At 38.3% G+C, this 26,917-nt stretch overlaps 1 protein-coding gene and 1 pseudogene across 1 annotated transcript in view; one reads left to right on the top strand and one right to left on the bottom strand.

The window, feature by feature from the left end:
- The window catches only part of MED14OS (MED14 opposite strand), a 352,748-nt gene that overhangs the window by 129,058 nt on the left and 196,773 nt on the right, over positions 1 to 26,917 (bottom strand). The window lies entirely within an intron of this gene.
- On the top strand, positions 7,998 to 8,895 carry LOC116857981 (annotated as a pseudogene).

The raw sequence follows: 26,917 nt of genomic DNA, 5'->3' as shown, positions 1-26,917 counted from the left end.
CGGGCTCTCTGCTCAGCAGGGAGCATGTTTCCTCCTCTCTCTCTGCCTGCCTCTCTGCCTACTTGTGATCTCTCTCTGTCAAATAAATAAATAAAATCTTAAAAAAAAAAAAAAAAAGAAGTGTTCTTAGGGGCCCCTGGGTGGCTCAGTTGTTAAGCGTCTGCCTTCGGCTCAGGTCACAATCCTAGAGTCCTGGGATCCAGCCCCACATCGGGCTCCTTGCTCAGCCAGGAAGCCTAGTTCTCCCTCTCCTATTCTCCTTGCTTGTGTTTCCCCTCTTGCTGTGTCTCTCTCTGTCAAATAAATAAAATCTTAAAAAAAAAAAAGTGTTCTTAGTGGGGTCCCTGGGTGGCACAGTCCATTGGGTGTCTGACTCTTCGTTTCTTCTCAGGTGTGGGCTACACTGTCAGTGTGGAGTCTGTTTAAGACTCTCTCTCCTTCTCCCACTGTCCCTCCCCCCATGTGCTCTCTCTAAAGATAAAGAAATAAATCTTAAAAAAAAAGGGGGCACCTGGGTGGCTCAGTGGGTTAAAGCCTCTGCCTTCGGCTCAGGTCATGATCCCAGAGTCCTGGGATCGAGCCCCACATTGGGCTCTCTGCTCATCGTGGAGCCTGCTTCCCTTCCCCTCTCTCTGCCTGCCTCTCTGACTACTTGTGATTTCTGTCCGTCAGATAAATAAATAAAATCTACAAAAAAAAAAAAATCCCCTCTTAGCAATGAGTCAAGAAAAAGAAATAAAAGGCATCCAAAATGGAAAGGAAGAAGTAAAATTGTCTTTGTTTGCAGATGATATGGTCTTATATACAGAAAATCCTAAAGATGCCCCCCAAGACTGCTAGAACTAATCAAAAGATTCAGTAAAGTTGCAGGATACAAAATCAACATACAGAAAACAGTTGTGTTTCTATACACTAACAACAAAGCATCTGAAAGAAATAAAGAAAACAATCCCATTCACAATAGCATCAGAACCAATAAAATACTTGGTAATATATTAAAGCAAGGAGGTGAAAGATCTGTAAACTGGAAACTATAAGACTTTGATAAAAGAAATTGAAGAAGACTCAAGTAAATGTAAAGATACTCTGTGCTCATGAATTAGAAATATTAATATATTGTTAAAATGTTCACACTAGTCAAAGCTATCTACAGATTCAATACAATCCCTATAAAAATTCCAGTGGCATTTTTCACAGGACTAGAACAAACAATCTTAAAATTTGTATGGAACCACAAAAGACCCCTAATAGTTAAGGCAATTCTGAGAAGGAAGAACAAAGCTGGAGGCATCGCATTTCCTGATTTCAAACTATACTATAAAGCTGTAGAAATCAAAACAATGTGGTACTGGCATAAAAACAGACACACTGACCAATGGAACAGCATCAGGAGCCCAGAAATAAACTTGCACACTAATATTTGACAAGGGAGCCAAAAATATTAATTGGGGAAAGGATAGTCTCTTTGATGAATGGTGTGGGGAAAACTGGATAACCATATGCAGAAGAATTATATTGGACCCCTCACAAAAATTAACATGAAATGGATTATAGACTTAAGCATGAGATCTGAAACTGTAAATCTTCTAGAACAAAACATGGGAAAACAACTCCTTGACATTGGTCTATGCAGTGCTTTCCTGGACATGACACCAAAAGCACAAACAAACAAAATAAAAAATAGACATACGGGACTACATCAAATTCAAAAGCTTCTGCATAGCAAAAGAAACAATCAACAAAATGCACAGGTAACCTACAGGATGAGAGGAAATATTTATGAATCATATATCTGATAAGGTGCTAATATCCAAAAGATATAAAGAACTTATATAACTCAATAGCCAAAAAAAAAAAAAAAAAGTTAAACTAAAAATGGGTAAAGAACCAGAATAGAGATGTTTTGAAGGAAATCATACAAATGGCCAACAGATACAGGGGAAGGTGCTTGACAACACTAATCACCAGGGAAATGTGAATCAAAATCACAGTGAGGGGTGCCTGGGTGGTTCAGTCGGTTAAGCGTTTGACACAGGCATATTATTCAGCTTTGATAAAGAAGAAAAGGGGCACCCAAGTGGCTCAGACTTTAAGCATCTACCTTTGGCTCAGGTCATGATCCCAGGTCCTGGGATGGAGCCCTGCATCAGGCTCCCTGCTCAGCAGGAAGCCTGCTTCTCCCTCTTTCACTTCCCCTGCTTGTGTTCCCTCTCTCTCTTTCTGTGTCAAATAAATAAATAAAATATTTTTAAAAAGAAGGAAATCCAGTCATTCGCAACAACTTGGATGAAACTCGTGGTCATGATGCTAAGTGAAATAAGTCAGACAGAGAAAGACAAATATTGAATGATGTCACTTATATACGGATTCTGAAAAAGCTGAACTAAGGGAAACAGAGTGGAGTGGTAGTTACCAGGGGCTGGAGGTGTAGGAAATGGGGAGATATCGGTCAAAGGGTGCAAATATCCAGTTATAATATTAACAGGTTCTGGGGATCCAATGTACAGAAGAGTGATTATAGCTAAAAATACTTTATTATATACTTGAGAGTTGCTAAGACAATAAACCTTAAATGTTTTCGCCATTAAAAAGAGGTAATTAGGGGCACCTGGGTGGCTCAGTGGGTTAAAGCCTCTGCCTTCAGCTCAGGTCATGATCCCAGGGTCCTGGGATCGAGCCCCGCGTCAGGCTCTCTGCTCCGCAGGGAGCCTGCTTTCCTTTCTCTCTCTGCCTGCCTCTCTGCCTACTCGTGATCTCTCTCTGTCAAATAAATAAAATCTTAAAAAAAAAAAAAGAGGTAATTATGTGATGGGATGGAGATGTTAGCTAATGCTATGGTGGTAACCATTTTACAATATATAAATGTATCAGGAGCCTGGCTTGCTCAGTTGGTAGAGCATATGACTCTCGATCTCAGCGTTATGAGTTTGAGCTCCACACTGGGTGCAGAGATTACTTAAAAATATAATCTTAAAAAATATATCAAATCAACACACTGTACACCTTAAATTTATACAATGCTATATGTCAATTATATTTCAATAAAGCTGGAAAAAGTGCCCTTGGAATCAACACCTGCGGGTATTGGGAGGGGAAGAAAGTAGGATTGGGTAGAGGAAGAAGTCAAGTTTCAATGCAGGCCTGATGGCATACTTGGCTGACCCTAAAGGGAGCCCTGCAGTTAGAACAGTCCTGTAGAATCCTCCAAAGATGGGCAGAAATGGCCGCACCTTTATACCCCTGCAATGATCAGTCACCGAGTGTGGGCTGCCCTGGTGATTTTATGCAGCTGAGGTAGACCCTGGAGGGTGGACATCTAAGGACTGTCTGCTGGCCATACTCTTGAAGTTAGACAATAAGAGATAAAATCTGGGTAATGCATCATAGCATTCACCATGATGCCCACTTGGCAGGATAAGCAAAAATAAATAAATTCTAGGGTATTTGAAACATAATGCCATATTGTTTTTCCAAAATGTTGTATGGATTCTCTTAAATTTCAGCCTGGAAGTAAAAACACTTACGACTCAATTTTCAAAAGATAACCCAATTGAAAATGAGCAAAGGACTGGGATAGACATTTCACCAAAGAGGAAGTACAAATGGCTAATAAACACATCAAATGATGTTCAACATCATTGTTCTGAGGGAAATGCAAATCAAAACCATAATGAGATACCACTTCACATCCACTAGGATGGCTAGGACCAAAATGATAGTATGAAATACAGGCAAGAAGGTGGAGAAATGGGAACCGTCATACATGGCCGGAGGGTATGAAAAAAAAAACGATACAACAACCTGTTAAATAGTTTGGCAGTTTCTTAAATAGTTAAACAAAAATTTACCATCCTCAGCAATTCCTCTCTTAGGAAGAAATGGAAGTGTATGTCCTCAAAATACTCTCATGCAGATATTCATAACAGTATTATTCACAATAGCCACCAGTTGAAAACAACCCAAATATCCACCCACTGATGAATGGATAAACAAATTGTGGTATACTCATACAATGGAATATTATTTTGTTATCAAACAGGAACGAAGTCCTGACATAGACTACAACATGCCCAAATCTTAAAAACATCATGTTAAGTGAAAAAAGCCAGACTCAAGAGAATATGCCGTATGATTCCATTTATATAAAAAGTCCAGAAAAGGTAAATCTAGAGAGTCAAAGGTTGCCTGGGCCTAGGATAATACAAATGTTCTAAAACTGTATTATGGTGATGGCTGCACCACTCAATAAATACACTCCACATCGCTGAATTGCCATTTAAAACTGGGTGAATTTTATGGTAGTAAATTATGCCTGAGTAAAGTTGTTTTAAGTATTTTCAAACTGGGGGCGCCTGGGTGGCTCAGTCGGTTAAGCGTCTGCCTTAGGCTCAGGTCATGATCCCAGTGTCCTGGGATCAAGTCCCACAGTGGGCTCCCTGCTCAGCCAGGAGCCTGCTTCTCCCTCTGCCAGCTGCTCCCCCTGCTTACGCTCTTGCTAGCTCTCGAGCTCTCTCTCTAGCAAATAAAATCTTAAAAAAAAAAAATTCAATCTGGTTCTAAAACATTTAACAAATGAAATCCAATAGAACTAAGATCAAAGGGACATCTAAAATTCACTTAACTGAGTTCTAATTTTAAAGCACGGGTTAGACTTTTCTTACTCTAACTCAGAATACTTGCTGGGCACAGGAGAGGCGCAAACAGTAGATCATTTTCTTCCTCTCTTTTAGGGCAACGAAGTAGGATCTAAAATTAATCAGTGTCAGTAGATAAAAATGGCAATCAATTTTTAAAAAACAAGTTCAGTAGGTAATGTGCAGAAAAGATGCTATCGATGTTTACCTTCACCCTCCACTTAATAAATCTTCTGTGAAGAATTAATTTACTGTTACCAACACAAAGTTAATACAATGCATCATTGTGCGGAGTGAGAATTGCTCTGTGAGCCCAGTCACCTTCAGATTTGTGAGCAAAATAAAGTATTTGTTGTAGGTCACCATTTCAGGGTGGTTTGTTACATACTGATAACCTGAACATGCCCTAAGCCCTTCAATCAGAGCAGTCCCCAGGGAGACAGGCATCTTCTCTCCCCCAGTTCCCCCATTTCTCTCCGTGACTTCACCAGCCTCCTAGTTACCTACATTTGAAATCACAGAGTCATTCTGTGCATACTTTCCTTCACCACCCCTCCCCCCAGGACTGGTCAATTGCCAAGTCTTGTAAGATCCGTATTGCTTGCCTCTGTTTCATCCCCTCCAGGCTTGCTGTAATTGTCCTGCCTTCCCTCTTGCCTGGATAGTCTCCTAAATTCTCTCTTTGCCTCCAGGCTTCCTCATTCCAGTCCTCTGGCCTTTAAATCTTTAGAGGTTCTCACAGCCTAAATACTAGCCTAGCATTCAAGGTCTTTCTTCAACCCGCCCTCACGTTCCTGTGATGATTAACTGTATGTGTCAACTTGGCTGGGCCATGGGGTGCCAACATATTTGGTCAAACATTATTCTGAGTGTTTCTCTGAGGGAATTTTTGGATGGGGTTAACATTTGAATTGGTGGACTCTGAGTAAAATACACTGCCCTCTGTAATGTGGGTGGGCCTTACCCAATTACTTGATGGCCTGCATAGAACAATGTCCAGTTTGACCCTGTCCCCTGCCCCCACCCATGCTCCACCCACAGGATCTGGGGCAGCCTGCTGCTCCAATGAGGACCAACCTCTGAACTCTCTGCCATGTTCTGTCTCTATTGTGGTATACTGGAATAGGCACCTCAACAAACTCTCTCGAAAATAGCTAAAGCACTGACCATATTTCATAAACTTGTGGCCCAGCGTGTAAAGTCACTGTTAGGTCAGGATCTGATAAGAGTTTTATCTCAAAGATAGTGCACTGGATATGGAATCCAATTCCAGCTGCTCTCCATGACCAGATTGTAGAGATTTAAGCTTGATCAGCTGTTCTTTTGTATATTTTTAAAAACCAAGAATAATGTTCATTTAGTTTCACATAAACACTAGGGCTCTTTCCTGCATTTTAATCCAATTCGCAGAACTGTCATTAGGCTTTAAATTGAATTCACAAATATAATGTTTAGAGAATTTTTTTTTCTCCCTGAGATTTAGTATAGTATTTGTTCCTGACCCATGTGATTTCTGAGTATCTAAAATACATAAATTATTTATGGTCCAGATGGTGATCTGATACTTTGCCTCTCAAAATGTTTTATGCTTTTGCTGCATGCATAGATGTTCAATTACAAAATTCAGGCTGGTCTTTAGGTACTAGTGTAATAGCCCAAGGCACTTTTTTAAAAAATTACAAATAAACACTCCCTTTTAGGCAACCTTTTCCCCTTCGACTTTCATGGTTTAGAATTAGAAGCTATTCTTCTCAGGACCTACCAAGTTAAGGAAAAGAAAAGGGGGAAAATCCTTTTTTCCTCTTGCTTAGAGGAGGGACTTGATTTTCTTGGCCAAATTAGAAATTTCCACGTTTCAAAACAAGAGGCTGTGAATAGACTTTTAATTGTTCCCCAAAATACCTTTTTTTTTTTTTTTGTGGTAATAGAAACGCTGAACTTAAGAAGGTAAAATAGTTTCCCAGAATAGAGACTACATTACCCAGCTTCTGTTACAGCTAGGTATGGTCATGTGACTGCATTATGGTTAACCATACTTGAGCAGAACTGATATGTGCAAGTTGTGGGTCATGTCCTTGAAAGGGCAGAGTTTGCTGCCCCCACATCTCTTCCTGCTTCCTGTTGGCTGGAAAAGGTATGTGCTAATGAACCATCCTGGACCATATGGACAAAGCTCCACCCAGGCATGGCAGTTCCCTAAGAGAGAGGAGCCTGAGAACCACCATGGTGCTGACAGAGCAGCCCTGGACTACCCATGCTCAGGTATTAACATGAGAGAGAAATGAACTGCTTTCTGTTATGTAAAACATTATTATTATTTTGGCTCTCTGAGACAACAGCTAAAACTATGTTCTAATGAAAATCACCGATACTTAAGCAGAATTATAGAAAATTTTCATTAGGGGCACCTGGGTTGCTCAGTCAGTTAAGTATCTGCTTTCAGCTCAGGTCATGATCCCAGGGTCCTGGGGTGGAGTCCTGCGTCAGGCTCTCTGCTCAGTGGGGAATCAACTCCCTCTCCCTCTGCCTGCTGCCCCCTTGCTTGTGTGTGCTCTCTCTGTCAGATAAATAAATCTTTCTTTAAAAAAAGAACATTTTCATTAAAAGCCTAGAAAAATGACCAATAAAAGTTCCCGTTGTCCATTTGCTGTTGAGGGCTGAAAAAAGCATTGATGGATTTTTCTTGATATATGGTTACCGGCATTTTTTAAAAAAAAATATTTTATTTATTTATTTGACAGAGAGAGATCACAAGTTGGCAAAGAAGCAAGCAGAGAGAGAGAGAGAGAGAGGAGGAAGCGGGCTCCCTGCCAAGCAGAGAGCCCGATGTGGGAGTCGATCCCAGGACTCTGAGATCATGACCTGAGCCGAAGGCAGAGGCTTAACCCACTGAGCCACCCAGGCACCCCTACAGGCATTTTTTTGACTAAGTGCTTGAAGAAAAATCCTTTCAAGTCTGAGGCTAAAGGTCTTTTTGCCTCCTCTTAAGACTGCATCAGGACTGATTCAGCACTTAGAAGTAAATCAGGAAGGGACTCAAATACAACACAATGGGTCTTAAAAAACACCAGAAAGGGTTGCAAACATTTCAGCAAGGGTCTCAAAGAAGTTAGGAAGGGTCTCATTGTTATCAGAAAGAGTCTCAAACAAAACAAAAAGGGTCTCAAAGATGTCAGGAAAAGTCTCAATGTCCTTATATGCGTAAGGATGAGTCTCACATAGATCAGGAAGACACTCATGTCAGGAAGAGGGTCAAATAAGTCAGGAAGACTCTCTGAAATAGGTAGGAAAGGGTCAAAAACACGTCAAGATGGGAAGTCAGAAAGAGTCTCAGAAAAAGAAGGAAGTGTTCCAAGCAGAACCATGGCAGTTGGCAAGATCAAGTGATTTATAAAAGGTAGCAAAAAGGGAGCCAAGAAGAAAGTGATCCAATTTCTAAGAAAGATTGGTATGATGTGAAAGCACCAGCATGTTCAATTAATAATAAATATTGGAAAAACACTCATGACAAGAACTCAAGGAACCAAAACTGCATCTGATGGCCTCAAGGGTAGCGTTTTTGAAGTGAACCTTGCTGACTGAAGAATGGTGAAGTTGCATGTAGAAAATTAAAGCTAACCACTGAAGGTATTCGGGGCAAAGACTGCCTGACTTACTTCCATGGCATGGATCTTATCTGTGACAAAATGTGCTCCATAGTCAAAAAATGGCAGCCCACAATTGAAGCTCATGTTAATGTCAAGACTACTGAAGGTTATTTGCTTCATTTACTCTGTGTTGGTTTTACTAAAAATTGCAACAATCGGATTTGGAACAGCTCTTATACCTAGCACCAACACATTTGCCAAATCCAGAAGATAAAGTAAATCATGACCCTAGAGGAGCAAATGACTTAAAAACAGTGGCCAATAAATTGATTCTAGATAGTATTGGAAAAACAAAGAAAATGTTTGCCAGTGTATTTATCCATTCTATGGCATCTTTGTTAGAAAAGTAAAAATGATGAAGAAGCCCAAGTTTGAACTGGGAAAACTCAAGGAGTTTCATGGTGACAGTAGAGTCTTGAAAAACTACTGAGAATGAGGCAGGTGCTAAAGTTGAACAAGCTGATGGATATGAGCCACCAGTCTGAAAATCTGTTTAAAATTCAGGCTTTTAATGGTGACAAATAAAAAGTCTTATTTGTGACAAAAAAAGAAGGAAGGATCTCAAACATGTCAAAAAGTGTCTCAGTCAGACCAGAAGACTCTCAAATAGTAAGGAGGAGTCTTAGACACCTCAGGAAAGGTCTCAAGCGAGTGAGAAATAGTCTCAAATATGTCAGAAGGAGTCTCAAACAAGTCAAGAAAAATCTCAAGTACTTCTTGAAGAGTCTCAAATAAGTTAAGAAGTGTACTAAATAATAAGGAAGTGTCTAAAACAGAAAGGAATGTTTTGAATAGTCAGAAGAGGGTCAAATACATCAGAAAAAGTCTCAGTCCAGATATGAAGTTTCAGATATGTCACAAAGGGCCCCAAATAATCTGGAAGAATCTCAAAAAATTATGAATGGTCTCAAGGGCATTAGTAAGTCCCTCACACACGTTATAAAAGGTCTCAAATATGTTAGGAAGGGTCTCAAAGTCATCAGGGAGAGTTTTAGATACACCAGGAAGGGACTCATACAAGATGGGTCTCAAATACATCAGGAAGGGTCTCAAATATGTTAAGAAATGTCTTAAGCTGTCAGTAAGAGATACAAATACGTAAGGAAGGGTCACAAACTCATAAGGAAATGTTTTAATGACCTTTGAAAGGATCTCACACTGACAGACACAGTCTTTAATATGTCATAGAGGGTCTCAAAAAAGTCATGGGGGGTAGCAAACAAGTCAGAAATGATTGTGCACATGGCAGAAGGCGACTTAACATCATTAGGAAGTCTCAATCAGGAATGGTCCCAAATAAGTGAGAAAGTGGCTCAAACAGGTCATCAAGTCAAACATGTTAGTCTCAACCATGTCAGAGAGTGTCAAGCAAGTAAATTGTTTTAAATGCAATAAGAAGGCTCTCCAATGGGGTAGAAAGCATCTCCAAGTCACCAGGATTGATTTTAAGCAGCAACAAAGTCTTAAATTCAAGAAGTTTTTGAAACAAGTCAGTAAGAGTTTCAAATAAGCCAAGAAGGAACTGAAACAAAGGGAGAATCTCAAATACACCATAAAAAGTCTCAAACATGTCAGGTATCTCAAACATGTCATGAAGTGTATCACACAAGTCCGAAAAGTTCTCAAAGATGAGAAGAAGGGTCTCAAAGTTATCAGGAAGTCTCACATACCTCAAGGAGGGCTTCAAACACATCATGAAGTATCTTAGACATGTCCAGAGGAGTCAAATATGTCAGGAAACCTATCTAATACCTCTGGAAAGGTCTTAAGAAAGTCAGGAAGGGTATACATGTTAAGAGGAAGAATCTTACTCGGTCAGGACAGGCCTCAAACATTTCAGCAAGAGTATCTTGCAGGTAAGAATGAGTGTCAAACAAGCCAAGCAGGGTGTAAAATATGATAGGAAGGGTCTCAAAGTCATCAGGAAGAGTCTCAAATGGTCAGGAAGGGTGTCAGACAAGTGAGGAAGGGTCTTAAATAATGAGAAGGAAACGTTAACATTTCAGGAAGTATCTCAACCAGGCAGAGAACATCACATATAGTCAGGAAAAGACTTTAACATGTCTGGAAGAATCTTACACTAGTTAGGAACTTTCTCAATCATGTAAGGTGGGATAAAACAAATCCATAAAGATCTCACTCAAGTTCGGAAGGTTCTCAAGCAGAAAGAAGATTCTCATTTACGGCTGGAAGGGTCTGAACATGTCAAGAGTCGTCTCACAGAAGTTGGGAAATGTCTCAAGCAAGTCAGAATGATCTGAAATACATCAGAAGAGTCTGGAATAAATCATGAAATGCTCTAAACAGGTCAGAAAGTCATTTTTTAAAACTATTTTTAAAACAGGTTCATTGAGATATAATACACATACTATACAATCCACCCATTTAAGGTATATAATTAAATGGTTTTTACTATATCCACATATGTGTATAACCATCTTCACAGTCAATTTTAGAACATTTTCATTGCTTCAAGGAGAAATTTTATATGCTTTTCCTATCACTTATTCCCTTATTCCCTGCCCCCTGCCCCAGCCCTAAGCAACCACTAATCTCATTTCCTATTCTGGACTTTCATGTGAACTGAACCATGTATGTAGCGTGTGGTCTTTTTTGACTGGCTTCTTTCGTTTACCTTAATGTTTTCAAGGTTCATCCATGTTGTAGCATTCATCTCTATTGTGCTGCTCAAGTCCTCTATTTCCTTATTGATTATCTGCCAGTTAGATCTTCTCCCTAACTGTTCTATCCATTATTTATTTACTTATTTATTAAAGATTTTATTTATTTGAGAGAGAGAGCATAAGCAGAGAGAGGGGCAGAAGGAGAAGGAGAAGTAGACTCCCCACTGAGCAGGGAGCCCAAGGCAAGGGTGGATCCCAGGACCCTGAGATCTTAATCTGAACTGAAGGCAGATGCTGAACTGACTGAGCCACCCCTAGTGCCCCTGTTTTATCCATTATTTAATGGGAGCTATTGAAGTCTTCAACTATTATTGTTAACTTGAATATTTCCCCCTTAATGTTTGTCAATTTCTTGGACTGTTAGGTACATATATATGTTTATAATTGTTATACTTTCCAGATATATTAACCCTTTATCATTGTAAAATATACATTTTTAGGGCACCTGGGTGGCTCAGTTGGTTAGGCATCTGCCTTTGTCTCACTCAGGTCATGATCCCAGGGTCTTAGCATTGAGCCCCACGTTGGGCATCCTGCTTGGTGGGGAGTCTGCTTCTCCCTCTCCCTCTGCTCCTCCTCCAACTCTTGCTCTCTCTCTGTCTCTCTCTCAGGTAAATAGAATAAAATCTTAAAAAAATTTTAAAGCCCATTTATTTGATATTAATATAGCCACTCCAGCTTTCTTGTGGTTGCTGTTTGCACTAGGTATCTTTTTCCATACTCTTATTTTGAATGTATTTGTCTTTGAATCTAAATTGTGACAGCAGATAATTGGATTTTGTATTTTTTTAAAAGATTTTATTTATTTATTTGATGGATAGAGATCACAAGTAGGCAGAGAGGCAGGCGGCGGGTGGGGTTGGTTGTGGCGGGGGAAGCAGGCTCCCTGCTGAGCAGAGAGCCTGATGCAGGGCTTGATCCCAGGACCCTGAGATCATGACCTGAGCCAAAGGCAGATGCTTAACCCACTGAACCACGCAGTGGATCCCCTGGATCTTGTATTTTTATCCAGCGTGACAATCTGCTTTTTATTGGATTGTTTAACCCATTCACATTCAATGTTATTAATATTATAGCTAGCTAGAATCATGGCTGCCATTATACCTTTTGTTTTCTCCATGTGTCATATCTCTTGTTCATTTATTCCTTGTTACTTCTTTCTTTTGCATTAAGTGAATATTTTCTAATGTAACATCTTAATTATTTTATGATTTTTTTTCACTACAGTTTTTAGTTATTTCCTTAGGATCTGCTCTAGAGATTTCCCTATACATCTTATCAGGATTTATTTCAGCTTTATATTAACTTATGAAAATAAGTTAGTGAGATATAGAAATTTTACTCCTATATAACCCTTTCTCCCTTTTTGTGGTATTTTTATTATATACATTACATCTTATATATGTAATAAACCCAACGATACATTGCTGTAATTATTACTTTTTCTTAAAGATTTTATTTATTTGTTTCACAGAGAGAGACCCAGCAAGAGAGGGAACACAAGCAGGGAAAGTGGGAGAGGGAGAAGCAGGCTTCCCGCTGAGCAGGGAGCCCGATGTGGTGTTGAGCTAAAGGCAGATTTTTTTTTTTAATAATTAAAAAAAAATTTTTATAAACATATAATGTGAAGGCAGATATTTAATGATTGAGCCACCCAGGTGCCCTTAGTTATTACTTTATATAATGTTATGTCTTTTAAAGATGAGAGAAGAAAGGAGACCAATATATATTTATGTCATTATATTATTATAATCACAGTTATATGAGTATATATAGAGATATATATATATAAAAGATTTTATTTATTTTACAGAGAAAGACACAGCAAGAGAGGGAACAGAAGCAGGGGGAGTGGGAGAGGGAGAAGCAGGCCTCTGGCTGAGCAGGGAGCTTGACGTGGGGCTCAATCCCAGGACCTTAGCACCATGACCCGAGCCAAAGGCAGACGCTTAATGTCTGAGCCACCCAGGCGCCCCAATATATGAGTATATTAGCCTTCTTATTTATCATTTCTTTTTTTTTTTAAAGATTTTATTTATTTATTTATTTGACAGAGAGATCACAAGTAGGCAGAGAGAGAGAGTGGGAAGCAGGCTCCCTGCTGAGCAGAGAGCCCAATGCGGGACTCGATCCCAGGACTCTGGGATCATGACCTGAGCCGAAGGCAGTGGCTTAACCCACTGAGCCACCCAGGCACCCCTATTTATCATTTCTAATTCTCTTCATCTGTTCCTATGGATTTTTGTTATCATATTGAGTCATTTCCTTTGTCCAATACACCTTGATGACTACCCACTTCCTTTGTGCTGTTATCAGAAAATATATTTCAGTTTTATATGTTATAGGCCCAATAATATTACTATGTACATATTACTTTATATAATTACTTTTAAAATCAGTTAAGAGAAGAAAGAAAAAGTATGCATTTATCCCATTTTGTATAATTACATAATTACTTTTGCTGGTCTTCCAGTTTTGTTTGTGTGGATGCGAATGGCTGGGGTCACTTACTTTGAACCTGAAGAGTGTCCTTTGACATTTCTTGTAAGGTGGGTGTTCTAGCAATAAATTCTCTTAGCTTCTGCTTATCTGGGAATGTCTTTTTTTTTTTTTTAAGATTTTTATTTATTTGACAGAGAGAGAGAGAGATCACAAACAGGCAGGGCATCAGGCAGAGAGAGAGGGGGAAGCAGGCTCCCCACTGAGCAGAGAGCCCAATGGGGGCTCAATCCCAGGACCCTGAGATCCCAGGACCTGAGCCAAAGGCAGAGGCTTAACCCACTGAGCCACCCAGGTGCCCCTGAGAATGTCTTTATTTCATCATTTTTGCACTATATCCAGCTTTGAACATGCTGAATATTTTGAATTTATCTACCTTTACTAGACATAGGACTCTTAGTAGACAGTTTTTTTTTTCCCCTTTGAGCACTTAGAGAATGTTATCCACTGCTTTTTTGCTTCTATCGTTTCTGCCGAGAAGTTAGCTGTTAATCTTATTGAGGTTTTCCTGTAAATATGAGGTATTTTTCTCATGTTGCTCTCGAGGTTTTATTCTTGTCTTTGGCTTTCAGTACTTTTACTGTGATACTCCTGTTTGTGGATCTTCAAAGAGATCAACATTTATCCTACCTGGAGTTTGCTGAGCTTCCTGAATGTAAAGGATTTCTATCAAACTTAGAAATTTTTCAGACATTATTTTTTTGTTTTTGTTTTTAAAGATTTTATTTATTTATTTGACAGAGAGAGAGCATGCACAAGCAGGGGAGCAGGAGGCAGAGGGAGAAGAAGCAGATTCCCCAATGAACAGGGAGCCTGAACCGGAACTTGATCCCAGGATCCTGGGATCGTGATCTGAGCCAAAGTCAGATGCTTAACCAACTGAGCCACCCAGGAGCCCCCAGACATCATTTTTTTTTTTTTTTTGGAATATTTTTTTTGGTTCTTTTCTCCTCCTGGTGTTCTCATTATATTGATGTTGGTATGCTTAATGGTGGACTATGTTTCTGAAATTTTGTTCCTTTTTCTTCATTTTATTTTCTCTTTGTTCTTCAGATTGCATATCTCCATTGATCTGTCTTTACATTCACTAAACTTCTCCTTGTTCAAAGCTACTACTGAACTCCTGTAGTGAATTTTTTATTTCAGTTATTTTGTATTCTTTTCCAATATATGCATTTAATGCTATAAATTTCCCTCTAAACACTGTTTTTGCTGCATCCACAAATTTTGATAAGTTGTGTTTTCATTTTCATTTAGTTAAAGATGTTTAAAGATTTCTCTTGAGATTTCTTCTTTGATACACATGCTATTTAGAAGAATGTTGGTTAATCTCCACCTATAATTTTACAATTATCTTCCTGTTATTGATTCTAGTTTAACTCCATTGTTGTCTGAGAGCAGACAATGCATGATTTCTATTCTTTAAATTTGTTAAGGTGTGTTTTATAGTCCACAATGTGTCTGCCTTGCTGAATGATCTGTGTGAGTTTGAGGAGAACATGTATTTGGCTGTTGTCGGATATTCTATGGATGTCAATTATATCCAGCTGATTCATGGAATAGTTGAATTCAACTATGTTCTTATTGATTTTCTGCAATCTGAATCTGTCCATTTCTGATACAGTTGAAGGCTTCAACTATGATAGTGGATTCATCTATTTCTCTTTGGAGTTCTATTAGTTTTGGCCTCACATAGTTTGATACTCTCTTGTTAGGCACATATATGTTAAGGATTGTTACATCTTTTTGAAGAATTGGCCCCTTTATCATTGTGTAATGCCCTTCTTTATTCTTAATAATGCTCCTTGCTTTGAAGTATACTCTGTCTGAAATTAATATAACTATTTCCTGCTTTCTTTTTTTAAAAAGTTTATTTATTTAATCTCTACACCCAGCGTGGGGCTTGAACTCATGATCCCCCAGATGGAGAGTGGCAAGCTTTTCTGACTGAGAGAGCCAGGTGCCCTTCCTGCTTTCTTCTGATTACTGTTAATGTGGTACATTCTCCTCCATCCATTTACTTTTAATCTTTATGTGCCTTTGCATTTAAAGTGGGTTTCTTTATTTTTACTTTTTAATCAGTATTATTATTTTTAAGTATTCTCTACACCCAACATGGGGCTCAACCTCAGAACCCTGAGGTCAAGAGTCACACACTCTACTAACTGAGCCAGCCGGGTGCTCCTAAAATGGGTTTTGTATAGACACCATATAGTTGGGTTTTGGTTTTGATCCACTCTGACAATCCATGTCTTTATTTTGTTTTATTTTTTAAAAGATTTTATTTATTTTTTTGACAGAGAGAGAGAGAGAGAGTGAGAGACGGTAACACAAGCTGGGGGAAAGGGAGAGGGAGAAGCAGGCTTCCCACTGAGCAGGGAGCTCAATGCGGGGCTCGATCCCATGACCTGAGCCAAAGGCAGATGCTTAACAACTGAGCCACCCAGGTACCTCACAATCTAGGTCTTTTAATTGGTACATGTAGACCACTGACATTCAAAGTGATTGTTGATATAGTTGGATTAATATCCACCATGTTTGTTACTATTGCCTTTTTCTTTATTCCTATTTTTGGCTTCTACCATTTTTCTGCCTATGATTTTAATTGAGTGTTTTGTATAACTCCATTTTCTTTCCTTTCTTAGCATATAGGTCATACCTTTTTTTAAATACTTTTTTTTTTACTGGTTGCCAGAGTTTGCAATATACATTTACAGCTAATTCAAGTGCACTTTCAAATAACACTATACCACTGCACAGGCAGTGCAACTACCTTGTGTAACAAAATAATCCCAATTCCTTCCTCCCATCCCTTATATCATTGCAGTCATTCATTTCACTTACATGTAAGCTTACATAAGCATATATCTAAATATATGACATATACATAAGCATGCATAATCAAATATGTTGTTGCCATTATTTTGAAGAAACTTATTTGTTAGATCAATTAGGAATAAGAAAAAGAAAAGTTTTTATTTTATCTTCACTTATTCTTTCTTTGACATTTTCCCTTACTTTATGTAGATCGAGTTTCTGACCTATATTATTTTCCTTCTCTTCAAAGAACTTTTTTTAAAAAGATTTTATTTACTTATTTGAGAGACAGAGAGAGACAGAGATAGTGACAGTGCACCAGCAGCGAGGAGAGGGAGAAGAAGGCTCCTTGCTTAGGATCCCAGGACCCTGGGATCATGACCTGAACCAAAGGCAGATGCTTAACCAACTGAGCTACCCAGGTGCCCTCTTCAAAGAACTTTTAACATTTCTCACCAGGCAGGACTACTGGCAACAAATGCTCTCAATTTCTGTTTATCTGAGAAAGTCTTTATTTCTCCTTCACTTTTGCAGGATCATTTTGTAGGGTACATAATTCTAGGCTAGTGTTTTTTCCTCTCAATGCTTTAAATATTTCACTTTACTCTCTTCTTGCTTGCCTGTTCTGAGGAGTAGTCAGATCTAATTCTTATCTTTGTTCTTCCATAGGTAAGGTTTTTTTGTTTGATCTTGTTTATGTCTGACTTCTTTCAGGTTTTTCCTTTATTTTTAATTTTATGTAGTTTGAAAATGATATGTCTAGGTGTAGGTTTTTGGGCATTTATCCTGCTTCACATCTCTGAGCTTGTTGTATTTGTGGTTTGGTGTCTGACATTAACTTTGGGGAAATTCTCAGCCATTATTGTTTCAAATATTTCTTCTGTTCCTTTTTCTCTTTTCCTTATGGCATTCTCATTATGCCTATGTTATAATTTTTGTGGTTGTCCTACAGTCCTTGGATATTCCTTCCTGGTTTTTTTCCCCCGGTCTTTGTTCACTTTGATTTAGAGTTTTTAAGGATTCTACTGATATATCTTCTAGTTCAGATATTCTTTCCTTAGCCATGTCCAGTCTCCTAATAAGCCCAAGAAAGGCATTCTTCATTTCTGTAAGAGTGGGTTTTTTTTTTTTTTAATTGTCTAGCATTTCTTTCCCCCTTAGGATTCCCATCTCTATGCTTTCATTGCTCATCTGTTCTTACATGCTGTCTACCTTATCCATTAGAGCCCTTAGCATTTAATCATAGTTGTTTAAATTCCTTGTCTGATAATTCCAATATCCTTGTCATGTCTGGTTCTAATGTTTATTCTATCAGTTCAAACTGTGGTATTTACCTTTTGGTATGCCTTGTAATTTTTTTTAAATAGCCGGACATGATGTACTAAGTAAAAGGAACTGTGGCAAACAGGCCTTAGTAATTTAGTGGTGAGGTATTGGAGGAGGGGAAGCATTGTATAATCCTACGATTAGATCTCAGTCTTTGAGTGACCTATGTCTCTGGAGTGTGAAGTTCACAGGAGTTTCTTTCTTTCTTTCTTTCTTTCTTTCTTTCTTCCTTCCTTCCTCTCTCTCTCTCTCTCTTTTTTTTTTTTTTTTTTTTTTTACTTCTACCAGAGGTGGAACAGGATGGCTAGAGTGGGCTGGATTTATTTTTTTCCCTTCCCTCTTAGGTCATTGGGCTCTAATAATATCCCAGCAGGTTAGGCTCTAGTTAACTAGTTTTCCCTCAGGGCAGGCCTTGTTAAGAAGTGCAGAGTGTGGTAGTAGATTTCAAAATGCTGGGGCACCTGGGTGGCTCAGTGGGTTAAGGCCTCTGCCTTCAGCTCAGGTCATGATCTCAGGGTCCTGGGATTGAGCCCCGCATCAGGCTCTCTGCTCAGCGGGGAGCCTGCTTCCTCCTCTCTCTCTCTGCCTGCCTCTTTGCCTACTTGTGATCTGTTTGTCAAATAAATAAATAAAATCTTAAAAAAAAATGCTTCCTCTTTCTTTCCCTTTAACAAAAGCACCAGGGAATTTTTCTCCAATATTTACTGTGGGAAACAAGTTGATCTTCTAGAAGTAAATCTCACAATATTGTGGAGATCCCCTTATTCCTGGACCCCCAAAGTTTCTAGCTCTTGGTTGGTTAGGGCTCCTATAAGAAAAATACCACAGACTCAATGGCTTAAACAACAAACATTTATTTCTCACAGTTCTGGAAGCTGAGAAGCCCAAGATCAAAGTAATGGCAGATTGAGTGAGGGCTTGCTTCCTGGTTCATAGACAGCAGTCTTATCATTGCGTCCTCACATTGCAGAATGGGTGATGGAGCTTTCTGGGGTCTTTGTTTAATAAGGGCAGTAATCCCATTCTTGAGAGCTCCAACCTCATGACCTAATCACCTCCCAAATGCCCCACCTCTAAATGCTATCATATTGGGGATTAGATTTCAACCTATGAATATTGGGAGAGGACACATTCAGTCTATTACAGTCATCATAGCTTCTTTAAGCATACTTGTTCTTTGAATATATTTGCAATGGCTTCTTTGAAGTCTTTGTCTATTAAAGCTGACATTTGGTTGCCCTCACAGGCAGTTTGTGTTGCCTTCTTTCTTCCCCTGTTTGAATGATACTTTCGCAGTTCTTTGCATGTCTTGTAATTTTTTGTTGAAAATTGGACATTTTATATAATATATTGTAGTAACTCTGGTACCAGTGCCCTTTCCCCTGGAGCTTGTTATTGTTGTTTGTTTATTTGCTTGGTGATTGCCTGGATTATTTTAGTGGAGTCAATTTCCTCTACAACGTGAAGCCTTCGATATTGCTCCTCAGAGGGCAAAGTCTCGGTCATAAGCAGTCAGCCTGGGATGAAGGTGGTTTTAGTAGGGCTCTTTTCCTCTCATTCCCTGGTCACACCCAGCTGTTAAGCTCCACTAATTGTTGGATGATTGCTCTATTGCTTTTAACAATACCCTGGGGGCATAAATGGTCCCAGAGACTGAATCTTTTAAATTCAGGCTCTTTTGAAGAGAGAGGGTTTGAGGTCAGTGTTTTGAGGTTTTTTCTGACCCTAAGAGGACTATTTCAGCTGTCACTTTCCCTGGTTCTCCCTATAAACAAGCTAGCCTATGGTTTAGCTTATATCTCTAATGAAACTGCCGGTCTCCTGGTTGCTTTCCCCAAAACTTCCATTGTTTTTTAAAGATTTTGGAGGCTTGACTTTCCTCATACTAATGCTTCAAATAAAGTTAGTTTCTTTGGGAAGAACTTCAGAGCTCTCAGAGCCTGCTTATCTTCAGGGAAAAATTTATGAGTCATGGCTCCAGAGCTGGGGGCAGGGACAGTGGAATACTTTCTGAATGATAAGCCTGCTTTAGGAGCTGGGCACTGAGCAGGTGGTAGCCTCTGGTCTTAGTTTCTCTCCCCCTTATGAAAACTCTGCCCTATGAGCAAGCTAGGGCAGAATGATCATGGCCCCGGTATTCTCAGTGCATGACACCTGAAGCAAATCCTTCACCCAAGCCCTTGGGACTATGTGGAATACAGAGGCCCTCAACCTCTCAACTGCACTCATCTGGAACTTAGCCTCTGTAACAGGTACCTGTAGGGTTAAATGATAAATACTGAAGTTCTGCTCCTTTGAGAAAAATTTACAAATATGTGGAAATTAAAGACACTGCTGAAAAGCCAATAGATCAAAGAAAAAATCAAAAGGGAAATTACAAAAATCTTGAAACAAGCGAACATGAAAATACAATACGCCAAACTCATGGAATGAAGCAAAAGGAGTTCTAAGATGGAAGTTTATTGCAATAGACACCTACATTAAGAAAAAAGAACAATCTCAAATAATCAACCTAATTTTACATCTCAAGGAACTAGAGAAAGAAATCAAAGTAGCCCAAAGTTAGCAGAAGGAAGGAAATAAAACCGATCAGAGCAGAAATTGATGAAATAGAGACACACACACAAACACCAATAGAAAATACAAAACTTAAGAATTGTTTTTTTTTTCTTGAAGAGATAAACAAATTTGACAAACCTTTAACTATACTAACCAAAAAGAAAAGAAAACTCAAATAAATAAAATCAGCAATAGGGAAGACATTATAACTGATACCACAAAAATACAATGAATCATCAGAGACTATTTTGAATAATCATATGCCCCAAAGTTAGATAACCTAGAAGAAATGGACAAAGTCCTTAGAAACATAACCTATCAAGACTGGATCATGAAGAGAAAATATGAATAGACCAATAATGAATAAGGGGATTGAATTAGTAATGAAAAACCTCCTAACAAAGAAAATCCTAGGACCAGATGGTTTTACTGGTGAATTCTACCAAATATACAAAGAAAAGTTAACGCCAATACTTATCAAACTCTTCAAAAAAATTGATGAGGAGAGAACACTTCCAAACTCATTTTATGAAGCCACCTTAATACATAAGACAGCTATGGAGCCTACAAAAAAAGAAAGCTATAGGTAACTATCCATGGTGAATTCAGATGCAAAAATTCTCAACAAATTCTAGAAAACTGAATTCAGCAGCACATTAAAGGATAACACACCATGATCACATGGGATTAATCCCTGGGATACAAGGCTGGTTCAATATATGCAATTCAATTAATGTGATATACCACATGTAAGGGCCTATTCAGCCAGAGCGGCCCCACCCCGGTTGAACTGCCATTTTGCTGTAAAGCTTAAATTGACCTTGCCCCCCTCAGGGGAACTTACTTAAAAGCAAGTCCGGAAACCAGTCCCAGGTAACAAAGTCCAAATACAAGGGTGGGTCAGGCCAGGTGGAGGTAGTCAATCAGTGGGGGCGCATACTGTCTCCTAGCTACCAAGGAGTATGGGCCCCCGCCCTTTGGGAGCCTTTTGGCGCCAATCCTAACCAAGGTGTGATAGGCTAAATCAAATGTCTACTAGGGTAAACTGTAATTCAATTGGTCGCCTAGCATCACTGTGGAGTTTCTTGTGTGTGTGTTACAATCTCACTGGCCACCTGTGTGTGGCCAGGCCCAAACACATGGCCTTTGTTCTATAAAAGTTAGTCTGGAAAGCAGGGAGGGGGTCGTCCTCTCTGTAGGGGCGGCCCCGACCGGTCTGTTTGACGGTCGGTCTGATTCCTGATGCTTGGCACGAAATAAAGCTTTGCTTGACCTTCACTTTGTATCAGTCTCGCTCCTTTAATCACGGACCCATTATTGGGGTACCCAATTTTGGGGGGACCCAACACACCTTAATGAATGATAAAAATCACATGGATACCTCAATACATTCAGGAAAAGCATTTGAGGAAAAACTTTACATCCTTTTATGCTAAAAATTTTCAACAAATTACACATAGAAGGAATACACATCAACATAATGAAGGACATACATGACAAACCCATAGCTAACATACTTAAAGGTGAAAGGTTGAAAGCTTTCCCTTCAAGATCAGGAACAAGACAAGGGTGCCCACTTTTGGCACTCCTATTCAACATAGTACTGGAAGTCCTAGCTGGAACAATATGGAAAAAAAAAAAAAGCACCCAAATTGGAAATGGGGGTAAAATTATCTTTGCAGTTGACATCTTATATAAAGACAATCCCAAAGACCACCAAGAAACTGCTAGAACTAATAAACAAATTCAATAAAGTTGCAGGATACAAAATAAACATAAGTAATCAGTTGTGTTTCTGTATGCTAACAACAAAATATCTTAAAAAGAAATAAAGAAAACAATCTCATTTACAGTAGCATTAAAAATAATACAATAGTTAGGAATAAACTTAACCAAGGAGGTGAAAAATCTATAAAATAAAAATTATAAGACTTGGATGAAAGAAATTTAGAAATATGAATAAATAGGAAGATATCCTCTGTTCCTGAATTGGAAGAATTAATATTGTTAAAATGCCCAAAACAATCCGTGGATTCAGTGCAATCCGTAGATTCAGAGCAATCCCTATAAAATTCCAATGGCATTTTTTGCAGAAGTAGAAAAAAACAATCCTAAAATTCATATAGAACCAAAATAGACTTTGAATAACCAACGCAATCTTGAGAAAGAACAAAGCTGGAGGTTTCACACTTGATTTCAAAATATGTTACAAATCTATAGTAATCAAAATAGTATGGTTCTAAGTATTAAAATAGACACACAGACTGATAGAATAGAATCAAGAGCCCAGGAATAAAATCATGCATAGACAGTCAATTATTATTTGAGAAGGGAAACAATAATACTCAATTGGAAGTATTTGATGTTCCTCAAAAAATTAAAAATAGAATGACCATATGATCTAGCAATCTCACTTATGGGTATATATCCAAAGAAAATGAAATCAGGATCTCAAAGAGATGGCTGCATTTCCATGTTTGTTGTTGCATTATTCACATGGAAACAATCTAAATGCCCACTGACAGACAAATGGATAAAGGACATATGATTGACACACACACACACACAGACACACACACACACACAAACTGAATATTATTCAGCCATTAAAAGGGAAGGAAATCCCGTCATTTGTGACAACATGGATGGATCCTGAGGGCATTATGCTCAGTGAAATGAGTCAGAGAAAGTCAAATACTGAATGATCTCACACATGGAATCTAAAAAGCTAAACTGATATAAACAGAGAGGAGAATAGTTATTGCTAGGGGTTGGTAGAGGGGCAATGATGGAAGAAATGGGATATTAGTCAAAGGATATATATAAACTTCCAGTTATAAAATGAGCAATTTCAGGGGATCTAACATGCCTCATGGTGAGTATAGTTAACAATAATTTATTATATATTTGAAAGTTGCTAAGAGAGTAAATCTTAAATGATCTCACCACACACACAGAAAAGGTAATTAGGTCAGGTGGTAGAGGTGTTAACTAACCTTGTAGTGATCATTTCACAACATATATGTGTATTGAGTCATCACAATGTATACCTTAATGTTACACAATGTTATATGTCAATTATATCAATAAAGCTAGAAAAAAATAAAGTCATTTATAATCTTAAAAAGGAAAATACATTTGGAAGAGTCTCCATGTGTTAAACATGTTCTTAAACATCTTAAAAAGTCAGAACAGGTCTTAAATATATCAGGAAATATCTTGAAATTCATTGGAAAGAGTTTATTTTTTGCACACAATATCTTATTGATATATAATTCACATACAGTAAAACTCACCATTTTGAAGTATAAAATTCAGTGGCTTTTAGTATATATACAACGGTTAACCATCACCACTATCTAATTCCAGAATATTTTCATCATCCTAAAAATAAACCCAATACCCATCAGCAGTCACTAGCCATTCCTTCCTATCCCCAGTAGTGGCAATGACTGATCTAATTTTTGTCTCTATGGGTTTGCATATGCTGACATTTCATATAAATAGAGTCATATAGCATATGGCCTTTTTTATCTGGTTTCTTTCCCTTAGCATAATCTTTTCAAGATCCATCCATGCTATAGAATGTGTCAATACATTAGTCCTTTTTATGGCTTAATAATATTCCATTGTATAGTTATGCAACATTTTACTTATCCATTCATCAGTTGATGGACATTTGGGTTGTTTCCACTTTCTGGCTATTATGAATAATGACACTAAGAACATTTGAGTACAAGTTTTGTGTGAATATAAGTTTTCATTTCTCCTGGAGTATATACCTAGGAGCTAAATTACTGGGTCATATAGCAAGGAAGAGTTTTATTTATTTTTTAATTTTTAAAGATTTTATTTGAGAGAGCAAGTGAGCAAGAGAAAGCACAACTGATGGGAGGAGCAGAGGGAGAGGGAAAAGCAGACTTCTCACTGAGCAGGGAGCCCGGAGCGGGGCTCGACCCCGGGACTCTGGGATCATGACCTGAGCCGAAGGCAGATGCTTAACTAACTGAGTGATTCAGGTGCCCCAGCAAGGAAGAGTTTTAATCACCTTTGGAAGGGTCATAGATAAAATAAGAAGCATCTTTATCGTACAGGAAAGGTTCAAATACATCAGGAAGAGTTGCAAATATATTATAAATGCTCTCAAAGAAAGAAGTGTCTGAAATACATCAGAAATCATCTCAAACAAGTTAGTATGTTCTCAGCATAGTCAGGAAAATTTAAAAATATGTCAGTGGGGAGAAATACCATATGACCCAGTAGTTCCACTTCTGGTTATTTATCTCTTCAAATGAAGACACTAATTTGAAAAGATATATGCACCCCTATGTTTATTGCAGCATTATTTATAGTAGCTAAAATATGAAAGGAACCTAAGGATTCATTGACAGATGAATGGATAAAGAAGATGTGGTATATTTAACAATGGAATATTACTCAGCCATAAAAAAGAACTGAAATCTGGCCACTTGTGACAACATGGATAGACCTAGAGGGTATTATGCTAAATGAAATAAGTGAGACAGACAAAGACAAATGTCATATGATTTCACTTACATGTAGAATCTATACAACAAAATAAATGAACAAACAAATAAGAAACTGACACATAAATATAGAGAACAAATTGGTAGTTGCCAGAGGGGAGGGAAGGGAGAGAATAGGAGAAACAGGTCAAGGGGATTATGAGGTACAAATTTCCAGTTATGAAATAAATAAGTCATGGAGATGAAAAGTACAGCATAGGGAATATAGTCAATAGTATTTTAATAGCTTTGTATGGTGACAGAAGGTAACTATACTTATTGTGGTGAACATTTTGTAATGTATTTAATTGTTGAATCACTTTGCTATGCACCTCTAATTAATATAATATTATATGTCAACTATACTTCAATTAAAATTTTTAAAATATCAGTAAGGGCTCCAAACTGAGATAAACATCTTAAATACATTACATTAAATACATTACAAGGGGACTCAAACCTAAAGGAAGCATAAATAAACAGGAAAGATCTTAAATCTGTTAAGAAGGGCCTCAAAAATACAAGAAACAGTTTTATTTTATTTTATTTATTTATTTAAATATTTTATTTATTTATTTGTCAGACAACAAAGACAACAAAGAGGAAAAGTCTCAAAAATGTCATGAATGGTCTCAATCAGTCAGGAGATGTCTCAAAGACATTAAGAAGGTTCTCCAGTATATCAGAAAGAATAGCAAATGGGTCAGGAACAGACTCAAACATACCAGGAAGAGTCTCAAACAAGTCAGGAATCACCTCCAACAAGCCAGGACATGACTCAAACATAGAGGAAGAGTCTCGAATACTGCAGGAAGTGTCACACATATGTCAGGAAGTGTCTCAAATATATCAAGAAGAGTCCTGCATGTCAGAAAGGCTTTCAAACAAATTGTGGGGTTTCGGGGGTGACCTCAACATCATCAGGAAGAGTCTCAAACAAGACATATCTCAAACATGACAGGAAATATTCCCAAAAGAGAAGAAGGATCTGAAATACATCATGAATCTTCTCAAATCAGACTGGAAGGATCTTAAAGTAGTTAGGAAGAGCATTACATTTGTCATTAAAGGTCAGTAAGAGTCTCAAATACATCTGGAAGGGTCTTAAAGCATTCCAGTAAGGGACTCATGTGAGTTGGGAAGCATGTCAAGCAAGTCAGGAAAGTCTCATATATGTAAGAAAGAATCACACACATTATGAAGGGCCTTAAACATGGGCAGAAGAGACTTAAATACGTAAAGAAGTTTCTCAAATCCATCAGGAATGGTCTCAAAGAGACAAGAAGGATCTCCAAAATGTCAAAAAACAGTCTCAAATTCAAGAAAAGTCTCAAATACATCAGGAAGAGTAGTAATATGTCAGGAATGGTCTCAAACATGTCAGAAAAGTTCTCAAACGATCAGGAAGAGTTGCAAGTAAGTTAGGAAAAGCTTTACATATTTCAGGATGTGTCAAAAAATCAGGAAGCATCTCACACAAGTCAAAGTCTCAACCTTTTCAAGAAGGGTCCCAAATTCATCAGGTAGAGTTCAAATGTGTCTCAAAGGGTCTCAGACAGACAAGGTCAGGAAGAGTCTCAAATACATTAGAGGGCTGCCAAAAATATCTGGAAGAGTCTCAAGTCAGAAAGTGTCACAGATAGAGAGGAAATGTCCTTTTTTTTTTTTTTTTAAGATTTCATTTATTTATTTGAGAAAGAGAGAGAGCACAAGCACAAGAGCAGTGGGGGAGGGTCAGAGGGAGAGAGAGGGAGAAGCAGATTCCCCAGTGACCAGGGAGCCTGTCATAGGGCTCAGTCCCAGGACCCTGCGATCATGACCTGAGCTGAAGGCAGATGTTTAACCAAGTGAGCCACCCAGGTGCCCCCCTGAGAGGAAATGTCTTAAACATTTGAGGAATTATCTTAAACAAGTCAGAACCAGTTTCAAAGTAGTCTCACACATGTCAGAAAGTGTCTAACAAGCCATAATGGGTCTGAAACAGACAGGAAGAATCTCAGATACTTCAGGAACAGCCTCACACATGTCAGAAAGGGTCTTAAACAGTTCAAAAGAGTCCTTTGTAGAGACTTTTACTTTGGGTAGGGCCTCAAAATCATCAGGAGGAGTCTCAAAAAACTGGAAGAGTTTCAAACATGTCAGGAAAAGTCATAGTCAGGAAGAGTCTCAAATACCAGGAAGAGTCTCAAAAATGACAGGAAGTGTTGCAAAGAGAGAGGAAGCAT

The sequence above is a fragment of the Lontra canadensis genome, unplaced genomic scaffold, assembly GCF_010015895.1.
Source record: "Lontra canadensis isolate GAN:19392208 unplaced genomic scaffold, GSC_riverotter_1.0 scaffold131, whole genome shotgun sequence".
Classification (NCBI taxonomy): Eukaryota; Metazoa; Chordata; class Mammalia; order Carnivora; family Mustelidae; genus Lontra; species Lontra canadensis.
Note: the sequence above shows the minus strand (reverse complement) of the source record. Positions and strands in the feature narration are given on the sequence as shown.